At 38.6% G+C, this 20,276-nt stretch overlaps 1 pseudogene; it reads left to right on the plus strand.

Annotated features, from left to right (window-relative positions):
* The first annotated feature begins 14,066 nt into the window (after positions 1-14,066).
* On the plus strand, positions 14,067-18,282 carry LOC136328688 (presenilin-associated rhomboid-like protein, mitochondrial pseudogene; annotated as a pseudogene).
* The last annotated feature ends 1,994 nt before the right edge of the window (positions 18,283-20,276 follow it).

The following is a 20,276-nucleotide window of genomic DNA, read 5'->3' on the forward strand; positions in this document are numbered from 1 at the left end:
AAAAGTAATAATAAAAGAAGCTTCTGGATTCTTGCTATGTGTTGGTGCTGTGTATTTCTGCAAGTGTTATCTCAGTCAGTCTTTACAATGGCACTGGTAGACAGATATTATCCCCATTTCACAGATGAGCCAACTGAGGCTTGTTTCCTCAGTGATTCTTCTCAGCCCAGGAGACCTTTTCCTTTAGGAAGAATTCTTTCTCAGGAAGAGTTCAAGTCTCTGTTTCAAAAAGACTTCTGGTGTCACCACCACCATCACACCACCACCATCACCATCATTACCAATTCAATGAACTATGTCAAAACCTGGCAATGAATATAGTTTAGGGTTAAGCTGTGGCTTTCAATAAATGTCTACTTAGTGTATGGCTACCAACAGCATGCTGTCTTTGTTTTAACCCCTACCAACTTTCAAAAGCAAAATACCATCACTGTCCTCAAAAAGTCTTGGAAGTCTAAAAAGTAAAGGTGATGATAAATAGAGATTAAAATTCTCTTTTCTTATCAAATATTGGAGGTAAGTAATGACTTTTTAGGTTTGTAGTTTTTAAACCTACTTTACAAAGTTGCTTGTTTTTACAGTTACACTTCCATTTTAATTTCAATTGGTCATCAGTGGCCAGAATAAATGTGGTACATTATCTAAGGAATACATTCATGTGGATAATATATTGCCACCCTTAATGAAATACCACATACAAAAATTAATTCAAAGAATAAACTCCAACGCAAGACCTAAGGGGAAGTAGGAAAGAAAGCACACTTCCATCTATTTTAGAGAGAAACTGTCTTCCTAAAAACCACTTTGTGATACCTATATTGACTCTTTTAGTGTCTGTTTTAGTCATTGAAATTAATAGTGTGAAAGGCAGTTCTATTATCTGTGAGCAGTCTGTGCCCAGCATCCAATGCAGCAGCATGCAATGAGGGTCTGGGACTCTCCCCACCCCTTTTTTTCTTTTCCCTGGGCTGGAGTTCCCTGGAAGGTACCATCTGTCCCCTGCTGATACCCCACAGAAACAAGCTCTCCCTCTCTGCTTCTACAGGTAACCTGATGATCTCCTACCTCTACTTCTTATCCCTGCATTCAGGACAACTCTCTAATCTTATCCACTGCCTCCTCCCTCCCCCAGCAGTGTCTTCTCTAATCCCTTTGCATGGTAAGCACACTGCCCTATATATTCAGAATAGAGTTTCTGTTTCTTCTTACCTCAAGCTTAGTTCTCACTTAAAATCGGTGTCCCTGATTGAAATACACACAAGCAAAACATACACAAAAATACACAAGTCAAAATACACATTACATACAAAATACACATACATATTAGTGATCTTTTATCATGAAAATACTGAAAAGGTAAAAGCTATATGAAGAATCTATAATATATGTTCTGGATATACAAGGGTGGCATTTCTATTTCACACGGGACTTACAATTTCCATGTAAGATCTACAACACAGTGCTTGGCACAGAGGGGTGATTTTGAGTATTTGCTAAAGGAAGGAAGAAAGGAAAGGAGGGAGAGAAAGAAAGGAAGGAAATTATGTGTACTCATGTGAAGTTGTATATCTCAATCTATATGGATAGAGATGAAAAGGCAGAGAGATAGGGAGAGGAGAGAAGCTAAATAAAAAGTGATACGTGTCCAAAAATACTAGCTTACCACATAAAGGTTTTCATGGAAATACAGCCCCACATCATAAAAATTTCCATCATGCCTCACTGGGCGGGTTCTAGTCTTCATTTGGTTCGTTTGCCACCACGGCAAGACACAGCCATCCAGTTGGCTAAGCAGGGACACTCTGAGGAGGTAAGAGCCTTGGGGAGCCTTATTCTTCAAGCCCCTTATGCATTTCACCTGTATTTGAAAAGGCTGAGGAGACGGAGGTTGTTCAACCTAAGGAAAAGACTGGGGTCTTGAATTGCACAGGAACTAGGTGAAACCACAAAATTAGCCACAATGCTTTCCTCAGAGAGAATGACTAGACAATTATTTTTAGTCAACCTTTAATTGTAAGGTATTAGGAATGATAACAGAGGGAAGACACAGTATATATAATTAGGGGCTCAAAAGAAAAAGCCTGCTAATTATGCAAGGGAAAGTCTAGGCAATTTTTAAGCATGGCATGTTAATGATCTGTGACATCAGATCATCTGTTAGAATAAAGAGAATTAACAGGAAACCAACACTTTTAAAAACCATACTGCATACTTAAGATACCTGGGATGGGTGAATATGGTCAGTAAGCTTCAAACTCCATGTTTGACTGGTAAGAGCCCAGGCATCTAACACTAATCACAGACCAAATGCCACATTGATGAGTAAAGTGCAAAGCAGGTCAGACTAACACCTCACCAAATTGAATACTTTGATTTGATTTAAACATGAAGTCAACTTGCCCCACAGACTTCAAAGGAGAGTTGAAAAACTAAAGTGCAGCCCTGGCCGGTTGGCTCAGCGGTGGAGCGTCGGCCTGGCGTGCAGGGGACCCAGGTTTGATTCCCAGCCAGGGCACATAGGAGAAGTGCCCATTTGCTTCTCCACCCCTCCCCTCCTTCCTCTCTGTCTCTCTCTTCCCTTCCCGCAGCCAAGGCTCCATTGGAGCAAAGATGGCCCGGGCGCTGGGGATGGCTCCTTGGCCTCTGCCCCAGCCGCTAGAGTGGCTCTGGTCGCAGAAGAGCGACGGCCCAGAGGGGCAGAGCATCGCCCCCTGGTGGGCAGAGCATCGCCCCTGGTGGGTGTGCCAGGTGGATCCCGGTCGGGCGCATGCGGGAGTCTGTCTGACTGTCTCTCCCCGTTTCCAGCTTCAGAAAAATACAAAAAAAAAAAAAAAAAAACTAAAGTGGGGTGCACAGCATTGGTACATGCTTCTACTTAAAACTCAGTCTAAATTACATGTGACTGAAGAATGTGACTCCAGGGTATTTTACATGACATTTGAGTTGCATAGCTTACCTTCAGTGAGAGAAATAGGCCATTTTTATTTTTAATAAGTGCTATAAATTGATAAGATTTTTAATGGACCATTATTTCAGATTAAACAGAAATGAAACTGGGATTATTAATAACGCTAATGTCATTAAGTCATGTTTTCTATACTCACAACTCCCTAATAGCCTTCAGAATACTTTGACTTTGAAGATTTCTCTATTACATTGTACTTTAAGCCAAAATAATGTCATTTTTGAAAGCAGGTTACTCTCTTGGCTACCTGAGTTACAGCACCACTCATTAATAATCTATAGCCAACAGTAAGCACTTTTTAATCCTGCCTAGATGTATTTTGTGAAAGATAATATATATTTTCATATAAATAGTATATTTCTGAAATCAAATCACAGTTAAATAAACAGTAAACATTGTTAAACTTTTTTTTATTTTTCTCATACAAATCATACTTAAAGGTAATCAGAATAACAATTATTTTTGGTTTAATTAGAAAATCTTAATTAATAATAAAGATAACTTTAATATTTTGGTTTCCAAAATATTTTTTAAATTAACATCATGTTAAAAAAATAAGACAATCTCTTTAAACCTCAAGGCAGGATTATTGATGCAGGCAGACTGAGTTATTAAACACATTCTAAATTAAACACCTCTATGAATTTTATACTAAAATATATTGTGATAGTTTTGCATGCCAACGTGACATTTTGCATTTTAGATTCATCTTCTATAGTAATTTTGAAATGTCACACAAAGATTTTGTCATTTACCAATGGAATTATTATGCATGGCCGCTTAGCCATCTCTTTGCTGGCTCTTGTGGTTGTCTCAAATCAGCAAGCCATAAAAAAAATCTTTATCTCTCTGAAACACAGCAATTTGGAAGATAATCGAATAGTGACTGGGGGCACAAATGCCAGTCTGAGGAATTATACTACAATCTCTCTTGCATTTACAACCTTCCTCAAAGCAAGTGTCAGATAAGTAGAAAGAGGAGATAGAAGATTCATCAAATCTCAAGCCTTGTCTCATTTGCATAGTGGCAGGCCTGCCTCATTGTCTAGCGAGAACTCAGCCTGGTACAATGGACACAGTTTTGAGGAATTCAGACAGCTTTGCAATTCAGAGTTTTAGCTGTTCTGCTTTAGCATATAATTCTCCTCAAATATATTTAAGATCTGCTAAAAATCTATTTCTCTAAAGGACCCTATAGGGAGAAAAGCATAACAGGAAAGCAAATCAATACAACTGACCTCATCATTTAGCATTTTGCATCAGAGGAAAACAAAGTCCCAGGCTCACCTTCCAGCAAGGTCCTGCCGCTCCCTTGGATTCATGACTTCCCTCTGTGACAGTACCAAGCTTGTCTGCGCTGTCTTCTTTACAAACATTTAGTTCTGCAACTAATAGTTGACTTGGAGCTCTGCAGCAGTTAAAAAAAAAGAAAGAAGGTAGATAAAAGAAAGAGAAGTTAATAATTAGGTATCGTGAAAAGGTTTGCCTTTAAAAGTACAACATGGCTTGGTATTTTTCTTAAACTGTTTTTTTCTTTCAGATTCACTGGGAATGGTCAATACTTATATTACAGATGCTGCAAAGTTGGGAGGTGAGCTGCTTTTGAAATGTGATCCTATCAATTTTGAGACTTACTGTATTAACTACTGACCTCACAACAATCAAAAAATTAAAATATATCTTGTTTTAGAAATTTCTAGATCAAATATTTAAGAGTTACTGCCACTTCATTTTCTACCATACCCCTTCAGTCTTATACATTGTGAGAGAAATTCTATGGGAAAAAATCATTTAAATAGACGAATAGTTGATATGATGCAAACTTTTTCTTTTTTAATGAAATGGGTGGAGATCAGGTTCATTTCTACCTTCACAATCTTCCTCAGGCTTTTTTCTTTTTCCTTTTTTACTTCATTTGAGGTTAGTTTGTGTGTTTGTTTGTTTTTATTTTTAGCCTCACAAGACCTAAAAGCATTTGCCTGCTTTCCCAAATTCATTTGAATTTAGAAGAATCTTGTATTTCTCTTCTCCTGACTTAAGCTTAATTCCATGAGTAGAGCCATCTGTGACAATGACTAATACACCCACCAGAGGGAAGACCTTTTTGGATACCACAGCTGATTTAGTTTCCTGTAATGGAAATGATTTCCCTTCATTTGGCTAAAGCTACATTGACACAGGTTCATTGGGACCCATTTGCCAGCAATGCAATTTCAAATTAAATATACTTTGTTGTAAATTTTAAACTACTGTATTTATTGTCTTTAGTGGCCTTATTATACAGTTAGGAATGTTAACAGATTTCACTAAATCTAAACATAAACATAAACACGTTTGTTAACACTGTGAGATGGTTTCCTCAGTTTCTTTCTTTGCCCCTGTGGCAAAAATTGTAAAGCCGTCATGAAATATCCTAAAAACTTAATCTAAATAATTGAACACTGAATTCATAGTTATCATGCTAAGAGGGAAAAAAAGAAAGAAATACAAACAGAAAGGTCCTTGGTTGCATTTTCAGTTCTTTGTAGTTAAAGATTTTCTAAAAATAGCTTCCTTAGTCAAAAGCAACACAATGCATATTAAAGGTTAACACATGGCTATAACATGATCCAGTTATCTAGAGATAAACCTAGCGACAGTGTCCCCTTGGAGCAGTCAAATCATAAACCAGAACCCAGACCAGACCTCAGGTCACTTGGAAATTAGGTCCTACGGCATATTCTTCTTCTTTTTTTTTCCCTTCCATATAGCATTTATATACTTATTCTTCACAGCTAGGTAACTAGACACACCTTTTTTTTCTTTTACAAAATGAGGCTGATGTTGCAAATATTATTTTGTAACCTGTATTTTCAACTTTGTATACTATGGGCATTTCCAATGAAATTAATTTTTATTTATAGCATAATTTTTACTGATGATCTGGTATTTAATTTTAACGTTATACCATAATTTATTTAAATAATCACTTACTGTTGGATATTTAGGTTAGTTCTAATTTTCACTGTGATATGTTAGCCTATAATTAGCTCTTGCAAATAATGTCTATAGAACTCCCTGGCCATTTTCCCAGTTAAAGTCCTAACATTAGAAATGTTGGGCATGAGAGGCTATTCTACACCTCACTGATATTGGCCTTGAGCATTAAAATGACACTTTAACAATATATAATCCTGTCCACATGGCCTAGTCTCTCAGGAACTGAATCATCTTCACAGAGAAAGGCCCCACTCCAGCTAATCCCTCATTTTCACTGCTATTAGGATTACAGGTTAAGTAAAATGACAATGAATGGAGAGCACTGATATACAACAGGGTCTGCACTATTGACATTTTGAACCACATAATTTTTTTGTTTTAAGGACTGGTCTGTACTTTACAGAATGTTTAATAAGATCTCCAGCCTCCACCCACTAGAAGCCGTTAAGAGACCCTTCCTAGTTCCAGTCATGACACTCAAAATGTCTCCACACACTGACTAATGTCTCCAAGGGGTAAAACTGATCCCTGCTGAGAAACCTCAATGGACAGTATAACTAGTATTTACTGAATGCTTAGCATGTTCAAGGCAAACTTTTAAATACGTTATATTATCTCATTTAACCCTTAAAATAATACATCAAAGTATTCTTGTCCCCATTTAACTGACAAGAATCTGAGGCTGAGGCACATTGAACATCTTGTTTGAGCTCACATAGTCATAAAGGGTCAAGCCTGAAGTTCAAAGTAAGACAAGTTAACTTGAGAATCTCTCTGGACCTACACCCAATACTATGGCAGGAGGAACAGCCACTGCCACAGCAAGATCTTGGAAGTGTCTACACTAGACTAAGGATTTAGGTATTTTTTTCAGAGATAAATAAGACATGACTCTCAGCTATACTCCCATTATGATAATGTCCCATCCCCAAACTGTTATATAAGGATAAGAGGGCAGAAATAAATCCCAGGAGAAAATGAGGTCATAGTTGCCACAAACCTGATCTTTCAGGTGAATCAAACTGGGTAGTAACTGTCACCTATAATTGGCCCATGTTTAATCCATTGCAAAACAGACAAAATTTTAAATAGGCATTAAATTTACCACTAAGGAATGTACTTCTTACATGTTTTGTAGGTCTTTAGACATGACATAGGAATTTGTTGATTGAGTTCTTCCCCTCCAAATTTCAAATCCTGCATGAAAGAAAACAGAAATAAAATAAACTTGATTCAAAGCACACTTGAAACATCTTTGTAAAATGCTGGCTTTTCTAAAACCAATGTGCTGACTCATAAAGCATAGGGTTCTAGAAGACAAATAAGAACATAGGAATGATCATTAGCAGCCACAGGATTATAGAAATTGACTTTTCTCACTCAGCTTAGTTACTTTTTGCCGGGAAGGTAAAGAAAATAGTAAACAACATTAAAAAATGAGAAATATTTAGTGTATACCAATACAGCTTGTTTTGCTTCTTTCTCTCTTTCCCACCCACCCACCCATCAATCCACACACTCACACAAACACACGCATACATACCATACAATGGTACAGTTTAACAAAATGTAAATGGACATACAAGCTAGATATGCTAGATTCTAAAGATGTTAATAATAATTGTGATCATATAGTATATAATTTATCATTCAATTCAGGACATCTGGGTAGTAAAGAGGGGCATTTAATTATTCTAGGACAATAGGCATTATCCAGGACTATCCCATGCAAACTATAATGTATTGTAACCCTATTAATAATACTCCGCCAAGAAGGAGCCTGACCTGTGGTGGCGCAGCGGATAAAGCGTCGACCTGGAAATGCTGAGGTCACCGGTTCAAAAACCCTGGGCTTGCCTGGTCAAGGCACATATGGGAGTTGATGCTTCTAGCTCCTCCCCCCCTTCTCTCTCTCTGTCTCTCCTCTCTCTCTCTTTCTTTCTTTCTCTCTCTCTCTCTCTCCCCCTCTCCTCTCTAAAATGAATAAATAAATAAAAATTAAAAAAAATAATACTCCGCCAGATGTTCTGAAAGGGTATCATATCAGCAAATATCAGTGTATTTAGTGAGGATGAATGATAAGAGAATGAGAGAAAGAAAAACAAAGAGAGAACTTTGGTTGGAAGCTGTAGTTCTTTATAACCTAATCTTGAAAATAATAAACCATCATTTCTGTTGTATGATATTGGTCACACAGATCAACTGTGGCACAATGCAGGGTGGGTACACAGTGGTTTGAATAGCAGGAGGCCAGGATCATGGATCCATAACAGTAATAAAATTCAGGCAAGCAAACATTGGCAGTTCCTTGATTAGGTCTCAAGGTCTGAGAATAATTCTCAATGACTCTCCCCTTTGGAGTCCTGGCTCCACACTCTGAATCTTCCTTTTTCATAAAAAGTAACAAATATTTGCAGCTAAGTAGTTTTTTCAACCTGCTTCCAGCCAGTAGACTTTGGAGCCCAAAAGCCTCTTTTTATTTTATTCTTTCTCTGTCCTTTTTGGTCCAAGTAAGTGATGTTTCTTCTTATATCATTCCATTTAAAACTGTATAGATCTTCTTTGAATCTTATTGGAGTCCACTCCTTTAATGTACTAATTAGTTTTCTTATTTTATTTATTTTAAATTTTATTAGGTGACCCAGGTTAACATAATTATACCAGTGGCCAATTCTACAACACATCTCTGTACACCATATCGAATAAATTCAGTAAAGTAGCAAAATAAAAGGTAAATACCCAGAAATCAGTTGCATTTTTATACACCAGTAGTGATCTACTCAGAAAGGATGACCAAGAAAATGATAGCATTCACAATTATTTCAAAAAGAATAAAATATCTAGGAATAAATTTAACCAAGATTGTAAAAGACCTGTACTCAAAAAATTATAAGACACTGAAGAAAGAAACTAAAGTGATACAAAAAGTGAAAGCATATACCATGTTCATGGATTGGGAGAATTAACATCATTAAAGTGGTCATATTACCCAAAGCAATCTATAGATTCAATGCAAATTCTATCAGGATACCTACCAATGGTGTATTACACAGAACTAGAACAAACATTCCGAAAATATTTGTAACCACAAAAGATCCCAAATAGCCACAGCAATCTTGAGAAAGAAGAACAAAGTTAGAGGAATTATGCTTCCCCATATTAAACTATACTACAAGGCCATGGTAACCAAAACACCATAGTACTAGTATAAAAACAGACATATAAATCAGTGGAACAGAATAGAGAGCCCAGAAATTAACCTATACCTATACTATACATACAAATGGCCAGTAGATATATGAAAAGATGCTCAACATCACTATTCATCACAGAAATGAAAATTAAAACCACAATGATATACACCTTACACCTTTTAGAATGGCTATCATCAATAAATCAACAAACAAGTGCTGGTGGGGATATAGAGAAAAGGGAATCCTCCTGCACTGTTTGTGGGAATGCAGATTGGTACAGTCACTATGGAAAGCAGTATGGTGTTATCTCAAAAAATTGAAAATGAAACTGCCTTTTGATCCAGCAATCCCACTTCTGGAAATATATCCTAAGAATCACAAAAACACCAATTTGAGAGAATATATGCACCCTTATGTTCATTGTAGCATTATTTACAAAAGCCATGAACTGAAAGCAGCCCAAGTGCCCATCAGTAGATGAATGGATAAAAATGCTGTGGTACATTTACACAATGGAATACTACATGGCCATTAAAAAAGAAGGAAATCTCACCTATTGTGACAGCATCAATAGACCTAGAGATCATTATGCTAAGTGAAAGAAGCCAGTCAGAGAAAGATATATGTGGAATCTAGTGAACAAAAGGAACAAACCAAATAAAGATAGACTCATATAGAGAGAGCAGGTTGACAAATATAGGGCTGGGGTGGTGGTGATGAGGGAGGTGGAAAGAATAGAGCAAAAAAAGAAAAAGAAAACTCATGGACAGGGACAAAAGTATGGATATTGCTGGGGGGGGAGGGTATAGGAATGGTAAATGGTGAGTCCACTTTATTAGCCTATAAATCTCTTCTAAATAAGATCTTCTGTATTACTGACAAGATGAGGGGTGATGACCTTGATTCCCCTAGAAATGCTGTTGTGATTTAGAGGAACTATGAGGCAAACTCTTGATCACTTTAGCATGCCTTTTGTCTAAGTAGATAGTGTTCTGAAGCATTATCTGAAGCCTTAAACAAAAGATTTGGCTGTCACACTCTTGGCTTCAAACTTGAACAGTATTTTCTCGGCATTTGATCTTTGCTCAGAAGCCATGTCTTCATTTTAGCACTGTCCACCATCCTTTCTTTAATTTATCTGTCCCCCCTCACATTTTACAATAAGCAGCAAGAAGAAACCAGGCAGCATCCATAGTCCTCTGGTTAGAAATCTCCTTAGCTGGATAACACAACTTATTGGGTACATCTTCTACTTCCCACATAACTACAGACAACAGTGTTGCTAAAATCTCTGACACTCTCAAATGAAGATTTTTTTTCTTCTTTCAGTTTCTAAGATTTTCCACATTTTCCTACAAGTCCTCACTTCACATCCCTCTCAAAGATTATGAGGCTTTTAGTAACATCTTCAAGGTTCATCAGCCTTTACCAATGCTCTCCTCAACACCTCACATTGTATGTTTTATAATAGCAACACTCCACTTCCAGGTACCAACATCTGTATTCATTGGCTATTGCTCCATAACTAATTATCCCAAGGCTTAACCAGATTAAACAGCAACATTTACTATCCCACACAGTTTCTGAGGATTAAAAGTCCAGATGTCACTTCACCAGGTTTTCCAGGCTCAAGGTCTCTCATGAGGCTGTACTCAAGCTGTCAGGCGAGGCTGCATTCATCCCAAGGATCAACGGAGGCTGGAGAATTAGATTCCAGGTTCAATCACATGATTATCAGCAGGTGTCAGTTTTTTGCTGTTGGTTTCTCATCATATGAACCACTCCCTAGGCTGCCCACATATATCCATTAAAAAAAGATAGAAAATTTAAAAGACTGTAACATATTGACATACAGGAGAAAATTTGCCAGCCTCATGTCAGCAATAGATATCATGTTATATATACTCTGCTTGGCTTGTCTAAGAAATTTCTTAATATAACTCTGCCAAAAGGGCCTCTAAAATAAATATGTGAGATCAAATAAAACAGTCTAGTTCTATTCAGTAGATATTTTCAAGTTTATCACATACTAATTACAGTAAGATTTTATAGTATCAATGCTAGTTCAGATTTATTGAGCAGTTATACCACACTAAGTATCATACATCATTCATTCTCTCATTCCACAAATATTCATCATTGTTTTGCTTTGTGACACACATTGTGCTAAGAACCTGAAATACATTGGTATATAGAATAGATGATTATATCTGACATTAAAAGCCTTTCTGCCTGACCAGGCAGTGGTGCAGGGGATAGAGCATTGGACTGGGATGCAGAGGACCCAGGTTCAAGACCCCGAGGTCGGCAGCTTGAGCACGGGCTCATCTGGTTTGAGCAAAGCTCACCAGCTTGGACCCAAGGTCACTGGCTCAAGCAAGGGGTTACTCAGTCTGATGTAGCCACATGGTCAAGGCACATATGGGAATGCAATCAATGAACAACTAAGGTGTCTCAACGAAAAACTAATGATTGATGCTTCTCATCTCTCTCCATTCCTATCTGTCTGTCCCTAACTATCCCTCTCGCTGACTCTCTCTCTGTCTCTGTAAATAAGTAAGTAAATAAATAAATTTTTTTTAAAAAAGCCTTCTTTCTGGTAGACATACTAGAAAATGATGTGGATGATGTCAGAATAATGGCAGTGTGAGAGATACTCCTGATCTCTCCCCTTGATATTTCAACAAACTGAACAACTATAATGCAGTGAAGGAACCCCAGCTGGGCTTGTAGGCATGCCTGAAAAATCTGTGCACTGAATGGTCTAAAGATGGGCCTGCTTGAAAAGGAGGGCAGAAGATAAAATGCACTAGCAGTTGGCTCTGGAGGGGAAACAAACCTAGAGTGACTGGGTTGTTTTGTTTTCTCTGCCAGACTACAGGAAGGAGGGAAGTTCCGGCTCTCTGGGTTTTGTCTGAGGGGTACAGAGAGAAAAACCCAAAGTGACTGGGTTTCCTTCTGCCGGGAGGAGCAGTGAAATAGATGGGCAGAGGGGGAGGTAAACCAAAACAGCCAGAGTATGGAATCATAGCCAGTGTTCCCGCAGTCTGCCTGCAGCCTGCACTCCACAAAAACAGACAGCTTCTTTTTGTTGTTGTTGTTTTTTAATTTCCATTTGTGTAAAATACTTTTTCCAACCTTTCACTTTCAGTGTATGTGCATCTTTTGTTCTAAAGTGGGTCCCTTGTAGACAGAATATATATGGATCTTGTTTTCTGATCCATGCAGCTACCCTGTCTTTTGATTGGAACATTTAATTCATTTATTTAAAGGCTTTTTATTGATATATACTTATTACCATTTTTTTTAAACCTACAATCCTCTTTCCCTTGATTTATTTTTTTCTCTCCTCTTTTTAAAGCAGGCCCTCTAACATTTCCTGCTATACTGTATTGATAGTAATAAATTTGTACCTTTTGGGGGGGTCTAGGAAGCTATTTTTCTTTCAAATTTAAATGATAGCCTTGCTGGATAGAGTAGTCTTGGTTGTAGGTTCTTGTTTTGCATCACTTTGAATATTTCTTGCCAATTCCTTCTGGCCTCAAGTGTTCCTGTTGAAAAGTCAGATGTCAGCATTATGAGGGCTCCTTCATAGGTGATTGTTTCTCCCTTGCTGCTTTTAGTATTCTTTCTTTGTCACCTAACTTCAGCATTTTAATTATTATGTATCTTGGTGTGGGCCTTTTTGGGTTCATCTTTAATAGGACTCTCTATGCTTCTTGAACTTGTGTGACTTTTTCCTTCATCATGTCAGGAAAATTTTTAGCTATGCTGTCTTCAAACGAGTTCTCTATCCCTTGTTTGTTCTCTTCTCCTTCAGGAACCCCTATGATACTGATGTTGTTTCTCTTCTGTTGTCGCAGAGGTCTCTTAGAGTTTCCTCAGCCTTCTTGAGCTTCTTTTCTTTTTGCTACTCTGCTTCTGTGCTTATATTTATCTTGTCCTCCAAACTGCTGATCCATTCAGCCTGCTGTTGATTCATTTTAGTGCAGTCTTCATTTCAGATATTTTATTTGCTATTTCTGACTGGTTCCTTTATGTAGTTTCAATGACCTTTTTAGGGCTTACTATCTCTTTGCTTAACTTCTCATTGTGATTATTCATTATTACTTCAAGACCCTTGAGCATTCTTATAACTATTATTTTAAACTCTGTGTCTGGTAGTTTGGTTGCTTCCATTACATTTAGTTCTTTTTTCTGAGGATTTTTCTTGTTGATTCACTTGGGACATATTTTGTTGTCTGCCCATTTTATCTGTTTATAGGGTAGTTCTGTTCTGACTCCTGAATTTGTTGTGATGTCCCAATGAGGAAGGTGAGTTCAGTGGTACTAACCTCCAGGCAACCTGAGTTCTTAGCTCTAGGAATGTTTCTTGAGTTATATTTACTTTCTTGTTTTACATGACTCTTGGATGCTATTGGTCCTTTTGTGGGTGGAGTTAACCCTTAAGGCTATCTGACTCAAAGGGTCAACCTTGATCATTTGTATTAGACACTGTGCAGTGTTTGTCCTCTGGAATGTAGTTATTCCCAACAGGGTCTGGTGCCAGATGGAATCCTTCTTTGGGTGTGATGCTTGTATGACTAGTCATGTCTATCATTGGTGTGATCTGCAACTTACTACTGGTTGTGTTGGCTCTGGGTTCTCTTAGGCGGGGTTCTGGTATGGGTTGATGTCAGACATTGTTTGTAACCCACTGTGGGTTACCCGTCTGGAGCTACCACTCTATTCACTATTTGTGTCTGTTTTCTGTGCCTGGGTGTGCATGAGAGGCTAACCTGTATATAATGATAGACTTCCTCCTGCTTAGAGCTTGAGGGCCCAAGTTCCTTACAATTTTCCTTCACTTTTCAGCTGCTCCACCTCCTCTTGCAGCTGTCTGATCTTCCCACAGAATCTTCTGTAGACAGATAGTAGCATGGGTTGAGATGGGCCTCACGCCACCAACCCCTCCACACAGTACAAGCTTGGTGAGTTAGGGCAACTGAGGTCAGCAAGATAATTTTAATAGGGCCTCATACTTGGGAGATCTCTTGGTCAGGAGCTCAGTATGGAGAAAGTGGCCCATAGTCCAGAGCGTAATCCCTCAACCACTGCTGGATACTCCAATTCAATTTCTCTCGAGAGGTGAGCAGCAGGTTCAAGTTGGGTGGGATCAACTGTCTCCTTTACAGAAGTTCTTTTAGCTGAGGAGCCCTTGGTCTCAAGGAGGAAGATTGAGAGAGTCATCCACTGGGGCCGATTGTGACCCTTCTCAAGGTTCCCTGAGAGCTGCCTTCTGCTGCCTCTGTCTGCTGGTTGCTTTGAGCTAATCAGACATCAGAAAAGGTGGTGGATGTGGTTCCTATCCCACATCCCCAGTGACCTCTCCTGAGTTTTTCCACAGAACTCCATAGAGTGTGGCCACTAGGAGTACGGTGAATATAGCCTCTGAAACCCAGAGATTTAGTCTTCCCTACAGTCTGGACAGTTACTACTGAATCTTTCATGGTGCGGAAGCAACAGTCATATTCTCAGGATTGTGGGGGTAAAAGCTCCAGCCTCAATGCCAGACAATTGAGTCACTGTCACTCCCTGCATCTTTTCAGCCCCCTGATTCCTGGCCAAGGGTGCTTACTTCTCAGCAGGGTCCAATCTCCATAGGTGGGGGCAAGAGAGATTCCTGAGGGTGAAGCAGTTGCTTTTCCCCAGGCTGATGCTGCATAGAGAGGACTGTTCTACGCAACATAGATGGCAACTGCTGTATTGTAGGTATGATTCAGCATAGGGGTTGTGGTGCCATCCCCCATGGTGTCTCTCTCCCTGGGCTTCCAATTTTACTCTCCTTACACAACTCCAATCCTCTCAGCCCTCTCTCCAATGAAGCCCAGGGTAAGTGGCTGTAAATGAGATTTTCTGTGTTGGCCTTTTAAGAGGGTGCCTGTATCTCTGAGAATTTCTGTCTCTTTCTTGCAGACAGAAATCTCACCTCTTTTCACTGCCAAATGTTATGTGGGCACCTTTTCTAGGCTCCAGTGCTCTGGCTAGGGCACCAACCTGTAGCTTAGGACTCACACATCTCAGAGTAAACCTCCCCACAGCTGAGCTGTCCTTCTAGACTCTCAGCTGCCACTCACTCCTGGGAGCGGCAGCCTTTTCACATCTCTGCCCTTCCCACCCATCTCGATGAGGCTTCTTCTGTGAATACTTGGTTATAGACTTCTCTTCACTTAGTCCTAAATTGTTTTTTCAGGATGGTTGTTCTTAAATTTAGTTATAACTCCAGTCTGGTCCTAGAAGGAAGCAAGTGCAACATGTGTCCACCTACTCTGTCACCATCTTGGATCTCTGCTTTCTGATCTTCTAAATCTCTTATTGTCTGCTTTGTCTCCCTCACTGTACATTCCTTATAATGTATTCTTTATTTCAGTTAATTATTTTTTATTACTGAATGGTCCTTTTTATGTTTTCTATGTCTTTGTTGAAGTTCTCTCTAAATTTCTATACCCCTAAGTTCATTGAGCATCTTTATAATCAGTGTTTTGTTTAGTTATTTTTCTGTAGTTTTGTTCTGTTCTTTTATTTAGGACACTTTTTTTGTCTCCTCATTTTGGCTGCCTCCTTGTGTTTATTTCTATGTATTAGATAGAGCTGCCACATTTCCTAGTCTTGGTTGAATGGCCATCTGTATTAGATGTTCTATAGAGTCCAGTGGCACAGCCTCCTCATTCACCCCAGGTGGGCAATCCAGGTGTGTCTCCAGTCTGGGCAATGTGTACCCTCCTATTGTAGTTGAGCCTTAATTGCTGTTGGTACCTCAGTGATTGGTATTTATACCTAGGCTGATCATCTATAAGTATTTGCTGTGACCACCAGGAGGATCAGCTGTTCAGGGCTCTATCCTATAGAGCAGGAATTACTTTGGCAAGGCTCTGGTGCCCACTGAGTATTCCCCTCAAGTGTGTTACTTGTGGAGGTGATTAGATAGTTCTTTGACATGGTCTGAAGCTGTCAACAAGGTGTGCTAGCTCTGACACTGCTCTGAAGTTGCAGGTCAAGATCAGCTGTCACCTGTGCCATGCCTGGCACCACCAGACATATGCTACAGAGCATCTAAAGATGGCTGTTAGCTGTGCAGAGCTTGAAGAAAACCAGAAGCCAAGCTTCAAACTAAGGTTGGCTGCTGCTAGTGTTGAGCCTGAGGTCATATAGCAAGAGGTAGAGGGCACAGTGAAGCCAGATATTGCTTGTTTGAAAGATTTTAGGAGAATCCAGCATGAGCCAAGATGGGCCATTTGTATGGAAAAGATACTGGAAGTAGCTTGGGGGGGGCAGGGAATCACCAGGGTGAGGCAAACTGTATTAATTTGGTTGATGGAGATCAGATATGGCACCCGTCTACAGGCTCTGTGGGGGGTGGGCTCAACAAAGGAATAGTGGCTTTTGCCAGCACTTCTATGTGGAGAAAGCTGTACCTTCTTTAATACCAGACAATTCAGTTTCCCTGCTTATGTCCATGATGCCTTTCGAGTTGCTGCTCAAAACCATGATTTTAAGTTCATGCACAGGCCCTTTAAGAGGAAATCTGAGGACTCCAGCAGCCTTTCATCTCACTCAGCTACAATATTCACTGGTTTTTACAGCCAGAAGTTATGGGGACTTCTTTTCCTGGCACTGGAATTCTAAGTTGGGTTTCTGATGTGTGTCTGGGACCCATTGCTCCTCAGGGAGAATTTCCAAAGTTGAGACATCCTTCCCAGTTTTTACCTGCCATACATGGATGTGGTTCCAGCCCATTCTGCATGTGCAACCCTCCTACTAGTTTCAATATGGCTCCTTCTTTATATCTTTAGCTGTAAAACTTCAGCTAGATTTCAGGTGGTTCTGAATGATAGTTGTATTATAGTTGTAATTTTGATACGGTTGCAGAAGAATACGAGTACCATGCTTACCTATGCTTTCATCTTGACTAAAACCTCAGGAAATTTTTCTGGGTGTTTTCTTGTTTATTTGTTTGTTTGTTTCCAGATAACTTACTAGTGAGCAAATTTTAAGGACTTAAAAATAAAATCTAACAAAAAAATTGCATTTTAAGGCTAGGCACATATAGGTGGGGTTGCAGCCAGGCAAGGGCTGTGCTGGGGGACTGGTGGCTGCAACTGCAAAGACAGGTTTAACTTTTTCATCCAGCAAAAATGTGGCTTCAGAAAGGCACCCAGGAAGGTTGAGCCTTGAAAATCAGACACAGAAACAAGTGGTGAAACATACGTGAGAAATGGTTTGGTTCTTCCTATAGAAGAGTCTTTTACCCTTCTCCTTATCCTATAAGGACTCTTATAGAGCCATTTTTTTTACTGTTGGGTTTACAGGCTGTACATTGGGATCAGCTGTTATTTGGCAATATGAATCACTGAAATTCAGGGTCCAGAATTATTTTGATGGTATAAAAGCAGATTGGTTGTATAGCATAAGGCGACAAAAGGAAGGAGACTTCAGGAAGGAGATTAACAAGTGGTATAATAACCTACATAATGGCCGGCAGACTGTGACAGGTATTATAGCTGCAAATGTTTTCGTATTTCATTTATAGAAAGTACTTTCTTTACCTTGGACAATGATCAGTTATTTCACATCCAGTCCAACCTCAAAGGTCCTTTGTTCTCCCATGTTGCTTTCAGCATTCAGTCATTTCTCCTTGTTCCACAAGGCAGCAAATATGTATGCTTGGTGGAATTTTTCCTCCAGCACAGTGAACATTCTGGGTCAAGAACAGTTCATGGCAATATACTTATCTGCAGGTGTTATTTTCAATTTTTTCAGTTATGTATGTAAAGTTGCCACAGAAAGATATGGACCATCATTTGGAGCATCAGGCATAATCATGACAGTCCTTGCAGCTGTCTGCACTAAGATCCCAGAAGGGAGGCTCGCCATTATCTTCCTTCCAATGTTCATGTTCACGGTAGGGAATGCCCTGAAAGCCATTATCGCCATGGATACAGCAGGAATGATTCTGGAATGGAAAAATTTTGATCATGCAGCACATCTTGGGGGAGCTGTCTTTGGAATTATGGTCATGAACTCATTTGAAAGAACAGAGAGACTCTAGTGAAAATTTGGCATGAAATGAGGACTAACAGCCCCCCAAAAAGGAGGTGGCTTTAACTAAAACTGGGCTTGGAATATACTGGTGCATCTGATCCATGCTGCCTGAACATATCAACCTTGAAGTGACAACATCTTTGGTCCTGCCTGGAAGACACCCAGCATCTAGCTTTCCCAGCGTTTTAAACTATGTCATCAGTGCATGTCTTATTAAAAAGTGAACTATGACAAAGTTGTGACATAAAGGTTTATATCTCTAGTTTGTAAAAAAAATATGCCTGACCAGGTGATGGCGCAATGGATAGTGCATTGAACTGGGATGCAGAGGACCCAGGTTTGAAACCCTATGGTTGCCAGTTTGAGCGCAAGGTCGCTGGCTATGACCCCATGGTCACTGGCTTGAGCGAGGGGTCACTAGATCTGCTGTAGCCCCTTGGTCAAGGCATATGAGAAAGCAATCAATGAACAACTGAGGTGCCACAATGAAGAATTGATGCTTCTCATCTCTTTCCCTTCTTGCCTGTCTGTCCCTATCTTTCCCTCTCTCTTTCTCTCTCTGTCAGAATAAATAAGTAAATAAATACAAACTAAAAATGAGTAAATGACTATAAATTCCAAAATTTTTGAGAATATACTTTTATCTATAACTGAGACCTAAAGATAATTCAAATAAATCTACTCTGCCATGCAACAAGATCTCAATGAAATAATTTCATCATTCCAATGATAATTTTAAAAGTAATTAAATCTGAGTTAAGGCTAATCAGGAGTACTTATTTTTGCAACTTCCTTTAATTAATTCTAAACAGGCCTTGTCATCTCACTTATGATTAGTACATTACAAAGTATATGGAGAACAATAGTTCATGTTCTTAGCAAGATACTTTTTAAAATTATTATATCCCCAAATTTTCTATGCAAATTAAATGACTTATCATACATAAGTACTTAGAATAATGTCTGGCACATAATGAATGCCATTGAAATATTATCTGTAATTACAAGATAGGAAAGGGTCTTAAGTTTAATGTGTATAACAATCTTCTAGAGGGTTTGTGTTAAGTTTATGCATCTGGGGCTCCAATCACTGAGATTATGAGACAGTCTGTATTGGTACCCAGGAATATGCATTATAATTAGTACCTCAGCTATCCTGAGAAAGCTAACAGGCCGCATTTAAACAAGCAGTAGCATTAGGCTTCATCTGAAAAAACAGCAGAGATAATAAAAAGGGAGCTTTGTTGTGTCATAAAAACAAAGCAGATAGTATAATGAAGGTAAACTTTCAGCCAAATAACAAGGAAATCAATAAAGAAAAAGTCTTAAAGTTCTACTATGTAAAAAAAATTATGAAGTACTAAGAAACAGGGAATGGGGATAAAGACATAGAATACAAAATTCTGTATTTGTGTGTGTGTGTGTGTGTGTGTGCGTGCACGCGCGCACGCTCACAAAGAAGGTAACTTTATAGACTTTGCCACTCTACAGGGGTCCCAGGGCACACGCCTTTGAAAATCTTAGTAACCATGATAGAGTAAAGGAGCAATGAAAAATAATCGTGTAGAAAATAAATTCTTATTCTTCCAATAAACCAGACAATGGGTTTTCTTTTGAAACAAGTTTTGAAAAAAATGCAATTTGCCATCTTCTGAGTGTAATTTTTAATTGAAACTGAAAAGTTGGCTATTAAAGAAGAGTAATAATATTGCAGGGTAAATGCTTTTAACCCCTATTCACATGAAAATTACAGTACAGTATAGTATTTTTTAATAGAATATTTTTCAGAATCAATGGATTGCAAAGATTGATATTTAATTGATTAAACATATATAGGTATGGCTATAGATTTATAATTATTTACATTGTTTCCCTATTAATAATGATTTGAATGTTTCATAGAAAATGTATATTATTTGTTCATATAAAGAAATATAAAACAGAAAAATCTCCAGAAAGTTGCCCAATATTAAGGTATCTAAAAATGAGAAGCTGTGGAAAGTTCTCTATTACCAAATGGAAGAAATAATTTAAATTAAAACTAAATGAATAGCATA

Source organism: Saccopteryx bilineata, chromosome 3 (assembly GCF_036850765.1).
Source record: "Saccopteryx bilineata isolate mSacBil1 chromosome 3, mSacBil1_pri_phased_curated, whole genome shotgun sequence".
NCBI lineage: Eukaryota > Metazoa > Chordata > Mammalia > Chiroptera > Emballonuridae > Saccopteryx > Saccopteryx bilineata.